We start from the raw sequence: 18946 nt of genomic DNA, 5'->3' as shown, positions 1-18946 counted from the left end.
ACAAAAAAGCACTGTGTGAAACAATGGAGACATGAGGGGGTATGGTCTAATATGCAAATGAGTTCCTGCTGGGCTTTCCCTACAAAAAAGCCCTGTGTGAAACAATGGAGACATGAGGGGGTATGGTCTAATATGCAAATGAGTTCCTGCTGGGTTTTTCCTACAAAAAAGCCCTGTGTGAAACAATGGAGACATGAGGGGGTATGGTCTAATATGCAAATGAGTTCCTGCTGGGCTTTCCCTACCAAAAAAGCCCTGTGTGAAACAATGGGGACATCAGGGGGTGTGGCCTAATATGCAAATGAGTTCGTGCTGGGCTTTTTCTACAAAGAGGCCCTGTTTGAACCAATGGTGATGTCAGGGGGCGTGGCCTAATACACAACAGAGTTCCTGCTTGCCTTTTTCCTACAAAAAAGCCCTGTGTTCAACAACGGTGACATCAGGGGTGTGTGGCCTAATATGCAAATGAGTTCCTGCTGGGCTTTTCCTACAAAAAAAAGCCCTGTTAGAGGGAATATTGGTTTCAATGGCATGACAACTCCAGCCTCCACCTGGGGACTGGCAACCTTAAGTGGACTCTGTGGCCTTCTATCCCCTCCCCAAACCTCACTCTCAAAGTCTCCAGGGATTTTCAATCCCAGGGTTGCTAGTCCTGACCCCCAACCAGGCCACGGTGACCCCCAGGCTCTGTCATCCGCTCTGTTGAGTCAGTCTTACAGCCAAACCTCTGAGGGCTTTCTTGCCAAACCCAGGGGAAATTCAGCAGGTCTCCTCGACGTAACGAGAGACAAAGAATATCAGCTCTGGGTTGAGTGAGTCACAAGAGACCAGAACCGCATCTGACACACCAGAATCAAAGGCCCAGCTTGCTTAATTCAGTGGAGAAAGAGGCCTTTAGTCATCCTCGAGAGTCAGATTTGTTCAGAAGCCCAACCGCATTTGATGCTTATTCAGTGAGTCGTTTCAGAAGGTCCAGCCCTATAACATACAAAAATCTCTTCAGAGTCTACTGGCAGTGGCCTATATATGCCAGTAGACTCTGAAGAGATTTTTGTATTTAGTAGAGGCCCAGGACTGGCCTGTTTTGAATCTTACACTTAAACGGCTTGAGGTAATCTGCTGTCATAGGAATAGCTGGCTCGAAATTAAAATTAAAAGTAATTGAATAGAATTGAATAGAGAGAGCAGAAGAGCAACTGGCCATCCAAAAGGACAGCTTGCTTTCGACAGAAGTATTGTAGAGAGCCTTAAAGGCCAGCAAATTCCAGAAGGCTTGTGCATCTGGTCCCAAAAAAATAAGCTTGGACTGGCTTTAGCTCAGAAGAATATTTACATTGGGTTGTTGTAACAAAAGGCTGGTAGCCCTGGAAGAAGTGTATGAAAGATTACTCCTGAGGAAGTCCATTGACGAAATGAGCTTACATCCGGGTGCTCATTGGGCTTTTTTTTTTTTTTTTGCCATATTGAAATGTGAAAATGGAGCTCTGTCATAATATGAATCACAAAAAGATATCTGCAAAGGTTTTAAAACGATTTTAATAAATATTGTTAGCCAGCACAGCACAGTAGTTGTATTTTGTATTACGTGTCTTATTCACTGTGATCCCTTTTTGTTGATTATAATCCCCAGGTGGGGGCAGGGGCTCCCCCGGTTTGGTGGCCCTCCCCCCGCTTCAGGGTCATCAGAAAGCGGGAGGAGGGGAGTGAAAGGTCTGCTGGGAAATCCATTATTTCCTATGGAGACATTCCCATAGGAAATAATGGAGAATTGATCTGTGGGTATCTGGGGCTTTGTGGGGCGGCTGTTTTTTGAGATAGAGGCACCAAATTTTCAGTATTGCATCCAGCGCCTCTCCCCAAAATACCCCCCAGGTTTCAAAAAGATTGGACCAGGGGGTATAATTCTATGAGCCCCAAAAGAAGGTGCCCCTATCCTTCATTATTTCCTATGGTAGGAAGGCCTTTAAAAAGGCGTGCGGTCCCTTTAAATGTTGGCTGGGGCTGATGGGAGTTGTAGGCAAAAAACATCTGGAGAGCTACCTTTGGCCACCCCTGGGATAGCGGGTTCGATACCTGCAGAGGCTTGGTCGCAGTGAATCAAAGCTCTTTATTATAATTACAGCACGGCAGCAGTTAAACTAGGACTGCTGAACAGGGCCAAGGGGGCTAACTACGGTATATGCACACCCAAAATCCCCGCGCTAGAACGTCATTGGGTCATTTGAACCAGCAGGGGGCTAACAGTTGGTCCAGGGAAGCAGTGCTTTGGCCCCTGCTTCCCATTGTACCTGTGTTCTCACCCTCAGTCCCAAAGGCTCCAATGAGCCCGGCATGGAACTAACAATCCACATTTTAATGCAGAGTCCCATCCACAACAGTGACCTTGGGTCAGTCACAGTCCTCTCCGAGCTCTCTCAGCCCCGCCGGCCTCACAGAGGTGTCTGTTGTGGGGAGAGGAAGGGAAGGAGATTGTAAGCTGCTCTGAGACTCCAATTCCCGGTTCAGCCCTGTCCTCAAACTGGCACTCTACACTTGAATCATGGAAGAAGAAGCAGAAGGAGAAGGAGGAGGCGGGGGAGGGGGAGGGGAAGGAGATGATCTCCAAATTTATCCTTTCTCCAAAGAGTTCTGTTCCATTGCAACAGAGAGAGGAACTCTGCTGATTACTCTGGTTTTTGCCTCTTTCGAAACAAAATGCACATGCAAGGCCTCCATCTTGCAGATAATCATACCGAATGAAACAGGACATTCAGACATAGCTAACTGGAACTTCCTCATACAGAGGCATCATACCTGACAGTAAGGCCAAAGAGGGAGCCCCGTGGTGCGGAGTGGCAAGCTATGGTACTGCAGTCCAAGCTCTGTTCACAATCTGAGTTTGATCTCAGCAGAAGCTGGGTTCAGGTAGCCAGCTCCAGGTTGACTCAGCCTTCCATCCTTCTAAGGTCAATCAAATGAGTACCCAGCTTGCTGCGTGTAAAGGGTAGATGTAGGGCTGCCGGTCCAGGCGGGGGTTCCCAACCTGCCAGCCCACATGATAATGATGTGACGTCATCGCGCCGGTGCACAGCAGCCATTCTAGGCGTTTCCAGGAAAACTCTATGGTTTTCCAAGGCGCTGTAGCCATTTGGGAGGGCAAACTCTATGGTACAATAGGTACCATAGAGTTTTCCCCTCCCAAAAGGCTAGAGCGGCCGGGAAAACCATAGCGTTTCCCTGGAGATGCCTAGAGCGGCCGCATGCAACATCACTGACGCGATGATGTCACTTCTGGGTGACGTCATTGCATTGCATGCGCTCATTGTGCACGCACAAATGTCCCCCACTCCAGCACTGAGGAGACTTGGCAACCCTAGGTAGATGACTGGGGAAGGCAAGGACAAACCACCCCGCAAAAAGTCTGCCAGAAAAACATCACGATGTGATGCCAACCCATGGGTTGGCAACGACTCGGTGCTTGCACAGGGGACTACCTTTACAGCCAATGAATGGGAAGGCGGGGGGGGGGGGGAGAGAATGCTGCCTTCAGAGACAGCTCAAAGGCAGCCGCTACTGGATAGAGACTCTGGCTTAGAAAGACCTTTGCGCTGGTCCATCAGAGCAGTTTCAAGGCTGTTACTGGAAGCCCTAAATTCTGGCTGAGTCACTGGGACTTCTTCCCATAAAGCCAGCTTACGATCAGAGTGTACAAGGTAGGTGACACCATCTTCCGTCTTATTTAACTGCGTTTGATGCAACGAAACAACCACAACTGGAAAAAAAAAACTGTCAGCAGTTTTATAGTGGGGAGCAAGCAACTAGTTGTTTTTCTTCTAAACAGTTTCTGGAAAACTGAAAGGGGGCCGGTGACCTTTTGAAACCCACTGTCCAAGACTAAAGCAAACTCGATTTGAGTAGCATTTGGGGCCTCTCACCACAGGGACGTTTGCATTTTCACAATAAGGTGAGAGAAAACAAAGGTCTTTTGCTTCTTCAGGAAAGGAAAGATCCCCTGTGCAAGCACCAGTCGTTTCCAACTCTGGGGTGATGTTTTTACGGGATGGTTTGCCATTGCCTTCCCCAGTCATCTACGCTTCCCCCCCCCCCCGCCTCCAGCAAGCTGGATACTCATTTGACCGACCTCGGAAGGATGGAAGGCTGAGTCAACCTGGAGCCGGCTACCTGAAAACCCAGCTTCCGCCGGGGATCAAACTCAGGTCGTGAGCAGAGCTTAGGACTGCAGCACCACAGCTTTAACACTCTGCACCACGGGGCTTTGCTTCTTCAACGGCTTTCCAAAAAAAGAGGCGAGGGAGGGAACCCAGTGCAATTACAGGGAGGGGGGAAAAAAAATCTCAGCTCATGAAACAGAGTGAAAAATAATTAAAACAAAACACCAGCGGTCCCAGCCAACTGCTCAAAGGCTTCCTTCTCCCACTCATGCTCCCCTCCCTGCAAACCAAATGTGTAGATTAGGTTGGCTGACATAAGGAGAGCACTGACCCTTGACCGAGCTCTGTAATCCCATGATTGGAGAGGATAGGGTGGGACCTGAGAGATCGAGAGGAAGGAAGTGGAGGTGTAGTAGGCTTCACAGATCCTTCGTGTGCCTTGGCAGCAGCAATCCTTCCCACGCAATTCTCCACCCATTCTCTCCTGTTGCGCTGACCATGCGCAAAGCCTCACTGGCGCGTGGGGGACTGTAGCAAGCACTCTTAAGAGGTCCTTGAGCATCAATGGTGGCCCATTAGCCTTTAGGGTTGCCAATCCCCAGGTGGGGGCAGGGGATCTCCCAGTTTGTGTAGAGGGATTGGTGTACAAAGAATTATGAAGACGTTTATAAATTAGATGTTTCAAGCATTTATTAGCAGCATATGATTACACAGTGTTTGTTGTGTGTTTTACTAATCCCCAGGTGGGGGCAGGGGGTCCCCCAGTTTGGAGGCCCTCCCTCTGCTTCCAAAAGCAAGGGGGAGGGAAATGTCTGCTGGGCACTCCATTATTCCCTATGGAGACCGATTCCCACAGGGGAGAATGGAAAATTGATTCACAGGTATCTGGGGCTCTGGGAGGGGCTGTTTTTTGAGGTAGAGGGACCAAATTTCCCACATAGCATCCAGTGCCTCTCCCCAAAAGACCCCCCCAAGTTTGAAAAAGATTGCACCTGGGGGTCCAATTCTATGCGCGCCAAAAGAAGGTGCCCTTATCCTTCATTATTTCCAATGGAGGGAAGGCATTTAAAAGGTGTGCAGTCCCTTTCAATTTGATGCCCAGAACACCCTTCGGAGTCCAATTATGCTTGTCACAACTTCGCTTCTGGCACCACCCCCAAAGTCTCCTGACTCCATCTCCAAAGTCCCCAGATATTTATTGAATTGGACTTGGCTCCACCCCCAAAGTCTCCTGACTCCATCTCCAAAGTCCCCAGATATTTATTGAATTGGACTTGGCAACCCTAGCTAAGAGGAAAAACCTCCGTTTCAAAATATTCTAGGGACAAAACAGCTGGAATGTTACCTGCATGTATGGTTTTCCCAGAGGCAAATTATCAACTGCCAGACTGCAGTGCTGAAATGGACGGGTCCCGATCGTTTCCAGCAGTCTCAGATATTTCACTGATAGATTTCAAAGGGGGGGGTGGGTGGAGGCGCTCTGTTTGCAGTTCGGTGGATTTTTAGCACAGAACACTTCCTGACCAAAGTCGCTTCCGCGGAGATGAATGTTATGCGCTAAACAGCTCTACCTTTCGCCATCAATCTCTCTTCTGTTCTAAACTCCCTTCAAGAGGGATGCTGATTGCCCCACATTTAGCACCTCTGGCCCCAGCGCTTTATCGCTTACATCTTTTTGGAAAGGAGGAAAGGTATCAATAGTTTTACAGCACAGACCCCTTTGTTTAGCCCTTGCAAAAAAAAATAATAATAATTAAATACAAAACTTCTCCCACAGTCAAATGCAAAAGGCCCAATATTCTCTGCTCTTATCTGACTGGAAACCTGATTTAATCACTGCCAACCTGCAACGGTTTCATCTGGGGGATGCAGAACGCAAGGAGACGCGCGGCTGCCTCCTACGAACCTTAAAGAGGAAAGGAAGCCCTTTTTTTATAAAACAAAAATTCTTCAAAGGCCAGTAAAGTAACCGCAAAATTAAACCACACACACCCAGAGAGACACCGAGCACATGCCATCTGCAAAGAATGCACCGTCAAGCCAGAGTTTAGAAGATCTGGAGGCTGAATTTACAGCTACAAAGAAGATGCGGAGGCTGAATTTATAGCTACATGGAAACTGAGACAATTGCTGGGGGAAATAGATTTTGATTCTGTGCAGGAATTTCCCTTTCATTCGCTTGTCCTTTGCCACAGCTGCATTCTGTCCCAGCATATCGAGGCCTCTGCTTGCTCTCTATCATCTTAGGAATTCTTTGGCCCAAACCTTGAAGGGAAGGGCCTAGCTTTGCAACCAATTGCTTCTTCCTCCTTAGCAGGTGGCTGGGTTCTTCAGCAGTCCCCAACCCTTTTGGCACCAGGGACTGGTTTTGTGGAAGACAATTTTTCCACAGACCGGGGAATGGTTTCAAGATGATACAATTGTGCACTTTATTTCTAAAGTATTTGGTGTGGTGGTTAAGTCTGCAGACTCTTATCTGGGAGAACCAGGTTTGATTCCCCACTCCTCCACTTGCAGCTGCTGGAATGGCCTTAGGTCAGCTATAGGTCTCGCATAGTTGTCCTTGAAAGGGCAGCTTCTGGGAGAACTCTCTCAGCCCCACCCACCTCAAAGGGTGTCTGTTGTGGGGGAGGAAGGTCAAGGAGATTGTGAGCCACTCTGAGAATCTGAAATTCAGAGTGGAGGGCAGGATATAAATCCAATGTATTATTATTATTATTACTACTACTACTACATCATTGTAATATATAATGAAATAATCATACAACTCATGGCCCAATTGCTAACAGGCCACAGACTGGTACTGGTCCACTGCCCAGAGGTTGGGGACCCCTTCAGAGGAACATAAGAGAGGCCATGTTGGATCAGTCCAATGACCCATCCAGTCCAACACTCTGTGTCACCCAGTGGCCAAAAAAAACCCCAGGTGCCATCAGGAGGTCCACCAGTGGGGCCAGGACACTAGAAGCCCTTCCACTGTGTCCCCTCACCCAAACACCAAGAAGACAGAGCATCACTGCCCCAGACAGAGAGTTCCAACAATACACTGTGGCTAATAGCTACTGATGGACCTCTGCTCCATATACTTATCCAATCCCCTCTTGAAGCTGGCTATGCTTGTAGCCGCCGCCATCTCCTGTGGCAGTGAATTCCATGTGTTAATCACCCTTTGGGTGAAGAAGTGCTTCCTTTTATCAGTTCTAACCCAACTGCTCAGCAATTCCATGGAGTGCCCACGAGTTCTCATATTGTGAGAAAGGGAGAAAAGGACTTCTTTCTCTACGTTCTCCATCCCATACATAATCTTGTAAACCTCTATCATGTCACCCCCTCAGTCGACGTTTCTCCAAGCTCAAGAGCCCAAGTTAAAGAATATGCACAGTTTATGCATGCATGGAGGATTATTGATTCTAGCCTCTAATGGCAATTCTGATTAGGGTAGCTACCTACAGGGGAGGGACGGTGGCTCAGTGATAGAGCATTTGCTTGGTAAGCAGAAGGACCCAGGTTCAATCCCCGGCATCTCAACTAAAAAGGGTCCAGGCAAATAGGTGTGGAAAACCTCAGCTTGAGACCCTGGAGAGCCGCTGCCAGTCTGAGTAGACAATACTGACTTTGATGGACCAAGGAGGGTCTGATTCAGTATAAGGCAGCTTCATATGTTCATATGTACAGGCTGGGTTTTTCACCAGTCACAGAAAAGGTAAAAGCTGCCTCTACTCACTTGGAGGCCACAATTCACATTCAGAACAGAAGTCTACCAGAGAATCCTCTGCTCTTGGAAACAAGGGTGGAAAGGGTGCAAAGAGTGAGAAGAAACAAAGAACACTGAGAAATGTGTAGACCCAAAGGTTCATCTGTTCAAACTTTAAATTATTCCCGACATCTGCGAGGCTGCTATTTCTTCAGCAATGCTTGGGAATTCGTCTCACAAACATTAATTGGAATAAGCCAGCAGTACGGAATCGTGACTCATTGACGCTTTCCAAGATGGATCTCGTTTTATTGCTCAGAACTGGATATTTATTTGAAAAAAACAGCTTCTCAAGATAAGGCAACTGCTGGAGGGAAATGGAAAGTCGCCCCCTCACTTTAAAAACACTGCCGCTAACGTTTCCATCGGGAAAGGAGGTAGACTGTGGAGGCTGAAAACCAGGGCTGCTCACTGACCACGGAGGGTCTTGAGAACCCTCTTCCTCCGCCAGGAAATGAGGCTCACGGCTCAAAGCAATCCCTCATCTAGTTTATCCAACGGGGCCGCCCAAGCTGAAGAGCTGGATTGTCTAGGATGCCAAATACTCTGGAGAGCAGGGCTCCAACCGAACATGGGCTGATGATGAAGTTGCACCTAATTATTTCGAGCCTTCCAACAGGAAAACAAACACACATGCCTGGTCCCAGCTCAGAACAAGCAGTACTGAAATTGCTGGCTGTCAAATACATCTTGAACACCCTTGAAGCTGCCTTCTACTAAGTCAGACCATTGGTCCTTCAAGGTCAGTACTGCCTACCCAGACTGTCTGACAGCATCTCCCAGATTTTTGGCTAAAGTCTTACACATGATCTACCGCTGGTCCTTTCAACGGGAGATGCCAAGGATTGAACCTGGGACCTTCTGCATGCCAAGCAGATGCTCTACCTCTGAGCCACAACTCCTCCTTTCAAAGGGTTCGAGCCAGCATACATGGCTCTCCTTTTCCTTGTCTTATGCACACAGCAGCCCTGTGAGGCCAAGAGAGAACAACTGGCCCAAAGTCTAAGAACATAAGAGGAGCCATGTTGGATCAGGCCAATGGCCGGTCCAGTTCAACACTGCATCACACAGTGGCCAAAACCCAGGTGCCGTCAGGACATCCACCAGCAGGGCCAGAACAATAGAAGCCCTCCCTCCCACTGTTACTCCCAAGGTACCAAGGAATACAGAGCATCACTGCCTTAGACATAAGAGAAGCCATGTTGGATCAGGCCAATGGCCCATCCATTCCAACACTCTGTGTCACACAGTGGCCAAAATCCAGGTGCCATCAAGAGGCCCACTATCAGGGCCAGAACAATAGAAGCCCTCCCACTGTTGTCCCCGCCAAGCACCAAGAACACAGAGCATCACTGCCTTAGACATAAGAGAAGCCATGTTGGATCAGGCCAATGGGCCATCCAGTCCAACATTTTGTACCACACAGTGACCCAAAAAACCCAGGTGCCATCAGGAGGTCCATCAGTGAGGCCAGGACACTAGAAGCTCTCCCACTGTTGCCCTCCCCCCAAGCACCAAGAATACAGAGCATCACTGCCTCAGACATAAGAACATAAGAGAAGCCATGTTGGTTCAGGCCAATGGCCCCTCCAGTCCAACACTCTGTGTCACACAGTGGCCAAAAAACCCAGGTGCCATCAGGAGGTCCATCAGTGAGGCCAGAACACTAGAATCTCTCCCACTGTTGCCCCCCCCTCCCATAAATACCAAGAATACAGAGCATCACTGCCCCAGCCAGTGACGCGACGTGTTGTGAAATTTGGGAAATAAATGGGAAGGAATAATGGGAATTGCTGAGCTGTTGGTTTTAGAACTGTTTTGCACAATGGAAGGAGGATGGCTGCATTTAGGAATGATGTCCCCACAAGGCTTGTTACTTTGGAAAGGCAATAGGTGTCCTCTATCGTTAAGGAACTACACACCATACACCCCAAATATGACAGACCCCTACCACTTTCCAACTCCTAGGCAGATTTTTCCTGCCCAAACTTAAATCCCTTTTGTCTCTGAGCCACCCCTCAGTAGTATCTATTTCTTCTTTGTGGTGAGTCTAGGCCATTCTTGAATGACCTCGCTCCAGTCTGGTTTTATTTCTCTACCTCCCGGTATGTGTCCCAGGTACTTCACCTCATTCACAGCAAACTGACATTTGGAAATGTTCACAACGCTTCCAGCCTCTTTTATCCTCTGGAACACTATAGCCAGATGTTGGAGGTGTTCTTTCCAGGTTTGGTTGAAAATGGCAATGTTCTCTACGTAGGCCAGGACAAACTCTTTCAACCCTGACAACACTCTATCTATCAGCCTCTGGAAAGTGGCTGGGGTGTTCCAAAGACCAAAGGGTAGGGCAGTGAACTCAAAGCATCCCCCCCCTAGTCACAAATGCTGTTTTTGGTTAGTCTTTCGGGTCCATAACCACTTGGCAGTACCCTTTAGCTACAAGAATACAGAGCATCACTGCCCCAGACAGTGTCCCCTCTATACTTTGTGGCTAAGAACCACTGATGGACCTCTGCTCCATGTGTTCATCCAGTGCAATCTCAGAGAACTTCAGAGAGCAGGGATTCAAAACCCGGTTTCCCAAATCCTTGTCCAACATTATGACTACAAGACCCCACTGCATTCGGGGACAGATCACAGACAAAACCAGAGCACTGTGGCAGAACACAGACAAAACTAGCTCTGAGCTTAGCGTGAACACATCCATATATGTCACTACTGCAGGCAGGCCTCAGATTCAGTGGGAGCTCACAGGAGCTCAGTTCCTGAACCTTTCTGAGAGTTCTACCTCCTCCTGAGAGTTCCACCTCCTCCTTCTGAGAGAGGCAATTTGGTGTAGTGGTAAAGTGTACGGACTCTTATCTGGGAGAACCGGGTTTGATTCCCCATTCCTCCACTTACAGCTGCTGGAATGGCCTTGGGTCAGCCATAGCTCTGGCAGAGCTGTCCTTGAAAGGGCAGCTGCTGTGAGACCTCTCCCTGCCCCACCTACATCACAGAGTGTTTGTTGTGACAGTGAATTCCATGTGTTAATCACCCTTTGGGCGAAGAAGGACTTCCTTTTATCAGTTCTAACCCGACTGCTCAGCAATTTCATTGAATTTCCACAAGTTCTTGTATTGTGAGAAAGGGAGAAAAATACTTCTTTCTCTGCCTTATCTACGCCATGCATAATCTTGTAAACCTCTATCACGTCACCCCTCAGTTGACGTTTCTCCAAGCTAAAGAGCCCCAAGCGTTTTAACCTTTCTTCATAGGGAAAGTGTTCCAACCCTTTAATCATTCTAGTTGCCCTTTTCTGCACTTTTTCCCAATGCTAATAATATCTTTTTTCATTTGTCTTTGCCTGCCTTTCCCCATGAAGCAGAGTTAGTAGGGAAACACCAAGAGAAGTTGCCCAGAGAGCACTGAGATCTAGTTCACAAAATCTTTTGTGAACAAAATCTAGTTCACAAAATCTTTTTTTAACTTAGCCAAAGGAGGCTAAGTTAAAAACAACTAGGAAGCAGGCCTTCTCGATAATGGCACCCCAATGGTGGAACCAGCTGCCAGAGGAGGTGCGGGCCTTGTGGGATTTTAACCAGTTCCGTAGGGCTTGTAAAACCGCCCTCTTTCAACTAGCCTTTTAAGCTGAACTTAGCAGTAACATCAAGCCATCTTTATATATACTGAGTTTGTAGCACAGTTAAGTTTTACTGGATTTTAGACTATTTATGTAATTTAATTAACGTATGAACAGTTTTGTATTGTTATTGTTTGATTTTATTGTTGTTGTATCATGGTATGTACCATGTCCTGTAAGCCGCCCTGAGCCTGCCTCGGCGGGGAGGGCGGGGTATAAATAAAAATGTATTATTATTATTATTATTATTATTATTATTATTATTATTATTATTTTGTATTTGTTTCCTAATGGTGATTCAATCCAGTACAGTCCAATTATTGTTCCTTTGACCGTTGTCATGAACAGGAATCTCAGTGGATTTCCACAAAAAATCTCACACACAATTCCAACAGTCCGGCCTCCACTTGAGCATCAGTCAAGTTTACTTTCCTCATTTCTCAGTAAAGGTCCTAGAGGTTTTGACCTTTGCACTTGTTTTGCTGACCTTCGAACCGCACCAGAGGCGTTGCAGTTTTAAGGAGGCATTCAGCAGGCTTGTTTGTCTCAAGAGAATGAAAATGACTTGGTTCGATAGAGTTAAAGTGTTACAGGAATATAGATGGTTTGGCACAGCGATTCTTTTTAAATGCCTCAGGAATGCAAATGTCACAGGAATTCGTGTAACTGGATTCTTCAAAAGCAAAGCAAATTTTGGAGCAGCTGCTAGAATTTTTTTTTTTTTTAACCAGGATTTGGAAGTGACAGAAACAGAAATATTTGTGGCAAATTCTGTTTTTTTCCTTCCCCGAAATTCTGAAGCAAGTTTGCAAAGCACAGATCAAAGGTCTGGAATGGAGGATCCAGATATGGTATAGGATTGGGTTCTGATTTTGGGGCCTGGTTGGAGAAAATGGAAAATGTAATTGGCTCTGACTAGGTTCCCTCCCCACCCGCTCTCTTCATTCACACACCAAACATTGTCACAGTCACAAGTAATTCAATTATGCTCAGTTTATCCACGCTTCTTCCATTCATACTCTCTTCCTGAAAGCTAGCTTCGGTCCTGAACAAAACGCACCCATCTGGACTAGCAGCTAGCCTTGAATGCCATCTTTTAATGGTGCTCAGTTGTAAAGAGCATTTATGCATTTAGACAGCACAGTTTCTTTATGTACTTCCTCACCAAGAACACTGTAAGCGCTTAAGAAACTTCTTTATCATGTGAATTCATCGGACGTGCACACAAACCTGGTCAGCCAGCTGGTAATCTTCTAAAAGTTCTCAGTTTCTCAATCGCACTCAACAATTATCAGCATTGGCAATCTCTGTGTTAAGAATAAATGTCATGAATTCAGGCACTTTACAAGAAAAGTGAAACCACTGGGGTTTTAACACGAACCTGTTCTTGACTGGGGGAAAGTAACTGAACAGAGTTTGGAATCTGCTGTCCAGCAAAGTCCAGCTTAGGAGTTTCACTTATTCACCTCACATTATGCAGAGTTCACTTATCGGAGTAACTACATGTGCTTCGACTGCTATGAAGACTTCCTCATTAGTCACTTTACTACTGCCTTGTGCTCTAAAGCATGTGTGCACACACGAACCAGCACAGATATGAACAGCACTTATGCCTTTTCTGCACCAAAAGAAAGCCACGTGGCACAATCAAGATACCCACTCACCCCCCGCCCCCCGGTCTTGAAAATAAAGGGCATTTGCACAAATCTGTGTGATTTAATCTATTTCTGTAATCTGGACTGTGGGTCTAGAAGGGTGAGTTTGGCCCAGGCACTTGCCTACCTCACCGAGTTGTCATGACAACAAAAGGGGAGACGCCATGAGGGGTACACATTGGAGCATGCGCAGAGATGCTAAACGCTGCGCTAAAGGGAGAATTATCATTGAGAGAAACTGCACTTATTGAGAGTTGACTCAAAAATATAAAATACGTCTTTTTATGAGAAGTCAGCCTCAATTTGGAACATTATAAACCAGCCTTCCCCCCTTTATAGATGTTTAGTCTGTGTGCTCTTTGATTATGACTATAGGCCACTGAAGAAAGCACATTAAGCCGAAACGCCTTTAGCTTGTTGATTTTATGTATAGAATGGTTTTGGTCTGTAGTGAAGTTTTGACAAATGGCCATTCCTACATAAGAACATAAGAGAAGCCATGTTGGATCAGGCCAATGGCCCATCCAGTCCAACACTCTGTCTCACACAGTGGCCAAAAAAATTACATATATACACACACAGTGGCTAATAGCCACTGATGGACCTCTGCTCCATATTTTTATCTAACCCCCTCCTGAACCTGGCTATGCTTGCAGCTGCCACCACCTCCTGTGGCAGTGAATTCCACATGTCAATCACCCTTTGCGTGAAGAAGGACTTCCTTGTATCTGTTTTAACCCAACTGCTCAGCAATTTCATCGAATGCCCACGAGTTCTTGTATTGTGAGAAAGGGAGAAAAGGACTTCTTTCTCTTCCCTCTGCATCCCATGCATAATCTTGTAAACCTCTATCATGTCACCCCGCAGTCGACGTTTCTCCAAGCTAAAGAGCCCCAAGCATTTTAACCTTTCTTCATAGGGAAAGTGTTCCAACCCTTTAATCATTCTAGTTGCCCTTTTCTGGACTTTTTCCAATGCTATAATATCCTTTTTGAGGTGCGGTGACCAGAATTGCACACAGTACTCCAAATGAGACCGCATTCCTATTTAACAATTGTCTTTTATTTCCCGTGTATTGTACATTTTGAATTGTCACAGAGTGGAATAAATAACTGTAGCATGTTCAAATCGTTCAGCTCATCTTTTGAGTACCCACTTGTTTCAGTGGCTGGTTTTTCTTTGGTTTGTTTGGTGAGTCAGTCATAAATCTTGTCAGAGCTGTTCTTTCAAGAGCAGTTTCTGTCAGAGCTTTCTCAGCCCCACCAACCTCCCAAGGTGTCTGTTGTGGGGAAGGGAAGGGAAAGGAGATTGTAAGCCACTCTGAGACCGATTCCTCACTAGCCTTACCTTGCTCTCACTCTCTCTTCTCCGCGAGACTTCTGTTGGATTTCACACTATCAGCCCTGGGGCTGCAACTCACTCCACCTCTTTCGTGCAGCAAACAAGATCCTCTAAAAACCAATTTCTGTTTGCCGCACGAAAAAGGTGAAGGTAGTTGCTGCCCCGGGGCAGATAGTGTGAAATCCGACAGAAGCCCTGCAGAGAAGAGGAGCGTGAGAGCGGCATAAAGCTAGTGGGAAATCGGTCTGAGACTCCCAGTGAAGAGTGGGGTATAAATTCAAACTCCTACTCAAATGAACATATGAAGCTGCCTTATACTGAATCAGACCTTGGTCCCTCAAAGTCAGTATGGTCTACTCAGACTGGCAGCAGCTCTCCAGGGTCTCCAGCAGAAGTTTTTCACGCCTACTCGCCTGGATCCTTTTTAGTTGGAGATGCCGGGGATTGAACCTGGGACCTCCTGCTTACCAAGCAGAGGCTCTACCACTGAGGCATCATCCCTCCCCTAATATGAACATATGAAGCTGCCTTATACTGAATCAGACCCCCTCGGTCCATCAAAGTCAGTATTGTCTACTCAGACTGGCAGTGGCTCTACAGAGTCTCAAGCTGAGGATTTTCACACCTATTGCCTGGACCCTTTTTGGAGATGCCAGGGATTGAACCTGGGACCTTCTGCTTCCCAAGCAGACGCTCTACCACTGAGCCACAGCCCCATTCATGGCTCTCCAGGGTCTCAAGCTGAGGTTTTTCATGCCTACTTGCCTGGACTCTTTTTAGTTGGAAATGCCAGGGATTGAACCTGGGACCTTCTGCTTCCCAAGCAGATGCTCTACCACTGAGCCATCGTCCCTCCCTCCTACTCCTCCCTCTATTTCTTCTTATATCCCAAAAGCACCAACCTCAAAGGGCCTCTCTTTCATTTCCATACAGCAGGCACATCACTCCTGGGCACATCTGGAGGTGCATTGACCAAGAACAGAACTGCAGCTGGGTCAGGAAATGAAGAAAGAAAACGAAGAATGCTCCTAGTGTGCTGGGATTCTTTGATAAAATGCAAATGCTAAACAGAAGTCTCTTGTCTGCATCCATTCAGAGACAAAACATCGCTGGCCTTATCAAAGGAGGACAGTTGCAAACAAACCCAATGGAGATTGGATCCTTTCCTGACCAACAATGCGGTGTGGGGGGGGGGGGGGGAGGAAAACAGAACCAGAGACAGCTCAGCAGACCGTCAGCTCTTTTTCAACCTCTGGGCCAATTAAATCCGGCTGTGTGGGCATGCATGCATGCCTGGTTGTGTGCTTGCGCTGAGGTTTGCATTGAAATCCAAGCAAATAGCAACAAACCTCGGAGAACAGGAGAAATCTCACCAACAGCGGCGGCAGCCTGACGGAGATGCCAACTGGCAGACGATGAGGTGCGGGAAACGCACCACTGTTTGGAAAGCCTGTTTTTTCTGCCCTTCCATGATTGTCTGGTCCAGTGGACAGAGGATTTTTTTCCACAGAGGAGGGTGAAAGCAAAGCAAACACAGTCACCGTTTGAAAGCCGGCAGGGTTTTAAACCGCAGAGTAAAGGGGAAAATAAAAATAGCACCCAAGAAAGCTCTGTTTTGACTAGCCAGACATTGTGGAAAAGCAGTGTTACAAGGCTTAAGAACATAAGAGAAGCCATGTTGGATCAGGCCAATGGCCCATCCAGTCCAACACTCTGTGTCATAAGAACATAAGAGAAGCCATGTTGGATCAGGCCAATGGCCCATCCAGTCCAGTCCAACACTATCTCATAAGAACGTAAGAGAAGCCCTGTTGGATCTGGCCAATGGCCCATCCAGTCCAACACTCTGTGTCATAAGAACATAAGAGAAGCCCTGTTGGATCAGGCCAATGGCCCATCCAGTCCAACACTCTGTGTCTCACAGTGGCCAAATATATATATTTATACACACACACACACACACACACACACACACACACTGTAGCTAATAGCCACTGATGGAACTCCGCTCCATATTTTCATCCAATCCCCTCTTGAAGCTGGATATGCTTGTAGCAGCCGCCGCCTCCTGTGGCAGTGAATTCCACATGTTAATCACCCTTTGGGTGAAGAAGGACTTCCTTCTATCTGTTTTAACCTGACTGCTCAGCAATTTCATTGAATGCCCACGAGTTCTTGTATTGTGAGAAAGGGAGAAAAGGACTTCTTTCTCTACTTTCTCTATCCCATGCATAATCTTGTCAACCTCTATCATGTCACCCCACAGTTGACGTTTCTCCAAGCTAAAGAGCCCCAAGCGTTTTAACCTTTCTTCATAGGAAAAGTGTTCCAAACCTTTAATCATTCCAGTTGCCCTTTTCTGCACTTTTTCAAATGCTATAATATCCTTCCTGAGGTGCGGTGACCAGAATTGTACACAGTATTCTAAATGAGACCGCACCATTCGATTTATACAGGGGCATTATGATACTGGCTTGAATTAAATGCCTAGAAGAATGGGCCACAAAGTAACGGAAGCTGTTACTCTTCTGAAATTAGAATAACAGAATCAGTGTTGGAAGAAGAAGGAGGAGGAGGAAAAGGAGGGGGAGATTGGATTTATACTCTGCCCTTCACTACCCGAAGGAGTCTCAGAATGGCTTATAATCTCCTTTCCCTTCCCCTCCCCACAACAGACACCCTGTGAAGTAGTTGGAGCTGACGAGAACTCACAGTTTATCACAACACGAGAGACCCAGTCTGGTTAGTGGTTAAGTGCATGAACTCTAATTTGGGAGAACCGGGTATGATTCCTCATGCCTCCACAGGCCCTTTTTTTTGTAGCAGGAACTCCTTTGCATATTAGGCCACACCCCTGATGTAGCCAATCCTCCAAGAGCTTACAGCGCTCTTCGTACCGGGCCTACTGTAAGCTCCAGGAGGGTTGGCTACATCAGGAGGGTGTGGCCTAACAGGCAAAAGAGTTCTTGCTGCAAAAAAAAGCCCTTCTCCTCCACATGCAGCTGGGTGGCTTTGGTCAGACACAGTTCTCTCAGAGCTGTTCTCTCAGAGCAATTCTCTCAGAGCTCTCTCAGCCCCGCCTACCTCACGGGGTGTCTGTTGTGGGGAGAGAGTTGTAGAATTGAAGGCGATTGTAAGCTGCTCTGAGACTCCAAGTGAAGGGCAGGGCAAAAAACCATTCTTCTTCTTCTTTATCCTCTTCTTCTTCTTCTTCTTCCTCCCACAGAGTCTGGAGGCTGAGGCAGAGGACAGTGCCCATGCCTTCACTTCCAGCAAACCTGGGACTGAAAACAGCCTGGGACCAAGGTGGCCTGTGGACTTTGGCCCAGGTGTGAGATGAGTGGCCCCCATCCACAACTCACCCACTGCCACGGGGCTCCCCCAGCTCAGTTTGATGCTGGCCACCCGTGCTCCTCCAAAACATGAGGAACGTTTCCAGTAAGTTAAGAGGTCAGCCTAAAGAAAGTTGAGGAAAAAAAGAACTGAAATGAACTACCAGACAAGAGACGAGTCAGAGGCGGCGCACGAACAACAGACTACACGGCAGCTGCATGCAACCTTCCGCCACTGGAACAAACTTCCATTGCATCACACGGGGTCAGCCTGAAACACTCCTCTCGGATTGAAGAGGCTTCCCCTCTCAGACCCTGAGCCATTCCCACACGCTCCGAGCGCCTTTGGCCAACATTCCACTTTCTTCCTTCCCAGCTCATAGAATTCACATACGTGGAAAATGGAAAGAAAGCTGATCCCCATCCTCTGGATGGGAGTCTCAGGGCAGCCGTTCTTATCTGCATTTTAGATCATTGGAGAAGTCATCCAAGGGCTGTTTTCCCAACTTCTCACGCTGTCCCCTTCTCCTACACAGCCACCACCCAAACAAAAAAAAAAGAGAGAGACCCTTTAAGCTTTAGGCAAAAGGCAGCTCTGATCTAAACCATTTCTTGTTTTGTTGAACCCCCTGAAAAGTCCTAGTGCCCTCGGCCTGCAGACTTCTCTTTCAAAAGAGCCATCAAAATATATTGCTATGTTCAAACAGGACAGTATGTAAATTTGTGGGACTGATTGCAGGAAGAAGAAGAAGAAGATGATGATGATGATGATGATGATATTGGATTTATATCCGCCCTCCACTCCGAAGAGTCTCAGAGCAGCTCACAATCTCCTTTACCTTCCTCCCCCACAACAGACACCCTGTGAGGTAGATGAAGATATTAGATTTATATCCCGCCCTCCACTCCGAAGAGTCTCAGAGTGGCTCACAGTCTCCTTTCCCTTCCTCCCCCCACAACAGACACCCTGTGAGGTGGGTGGGGCTGGAGAGGGCTCTCACAGCAGCTGCCCTTTCAAGGACAACTCCTACCAGAGATAAGGCTGACCCAAGGCCATGCTAGCAGGTGCAAGTGGAGGAGTGGGGAATCAA

General features: G+C 47.2%; 1 protein-coding gene and 1 non-coding gene across 2 annotated transcripts in view; both read right to left on the bottom strand.

Annotated features, from left to right (window-relative positions):
• ZNF469 (zinc finger protein 469) overlaps nucleotides 1-18946 on the bottom strand; it is a 566114-nt gene that overhangs the window by 418090 nt on the left and 129078 nt on the right. The window lies entirely within an intron of this gene.
• On the bottom strand, nucleotides 15168-15239 carry TRNAP-GGG (transfer RNA proline (anticodon GGG)). The gene has a single exon. It is a non-coding gene; the product is annotated as a tRNA-Pro (tRNA).

The sequence above is a fragment of the Heteronotia binoei genome, chromosome 14, assembly GCF_032191835.1.
Source record: "Heteronotia binoei isolate CCM8104 ecotype False Entrance Well chromosome 14, APGP_CSIRO_Hbin_v1, whole genome shotgun sequence".
Taxonomy (NCBI): domain Eukaryota; kingdom Metazoa; phylum Chordata; class Lepidosauria; order Squamata; family Gekkonidae; genus Heteronotia; species Heteronotia binoei.
Note: the sequence above shows the minus strand (reverse complement) of the source record. Positions and strands in the feature narration are given on the sequence as shown.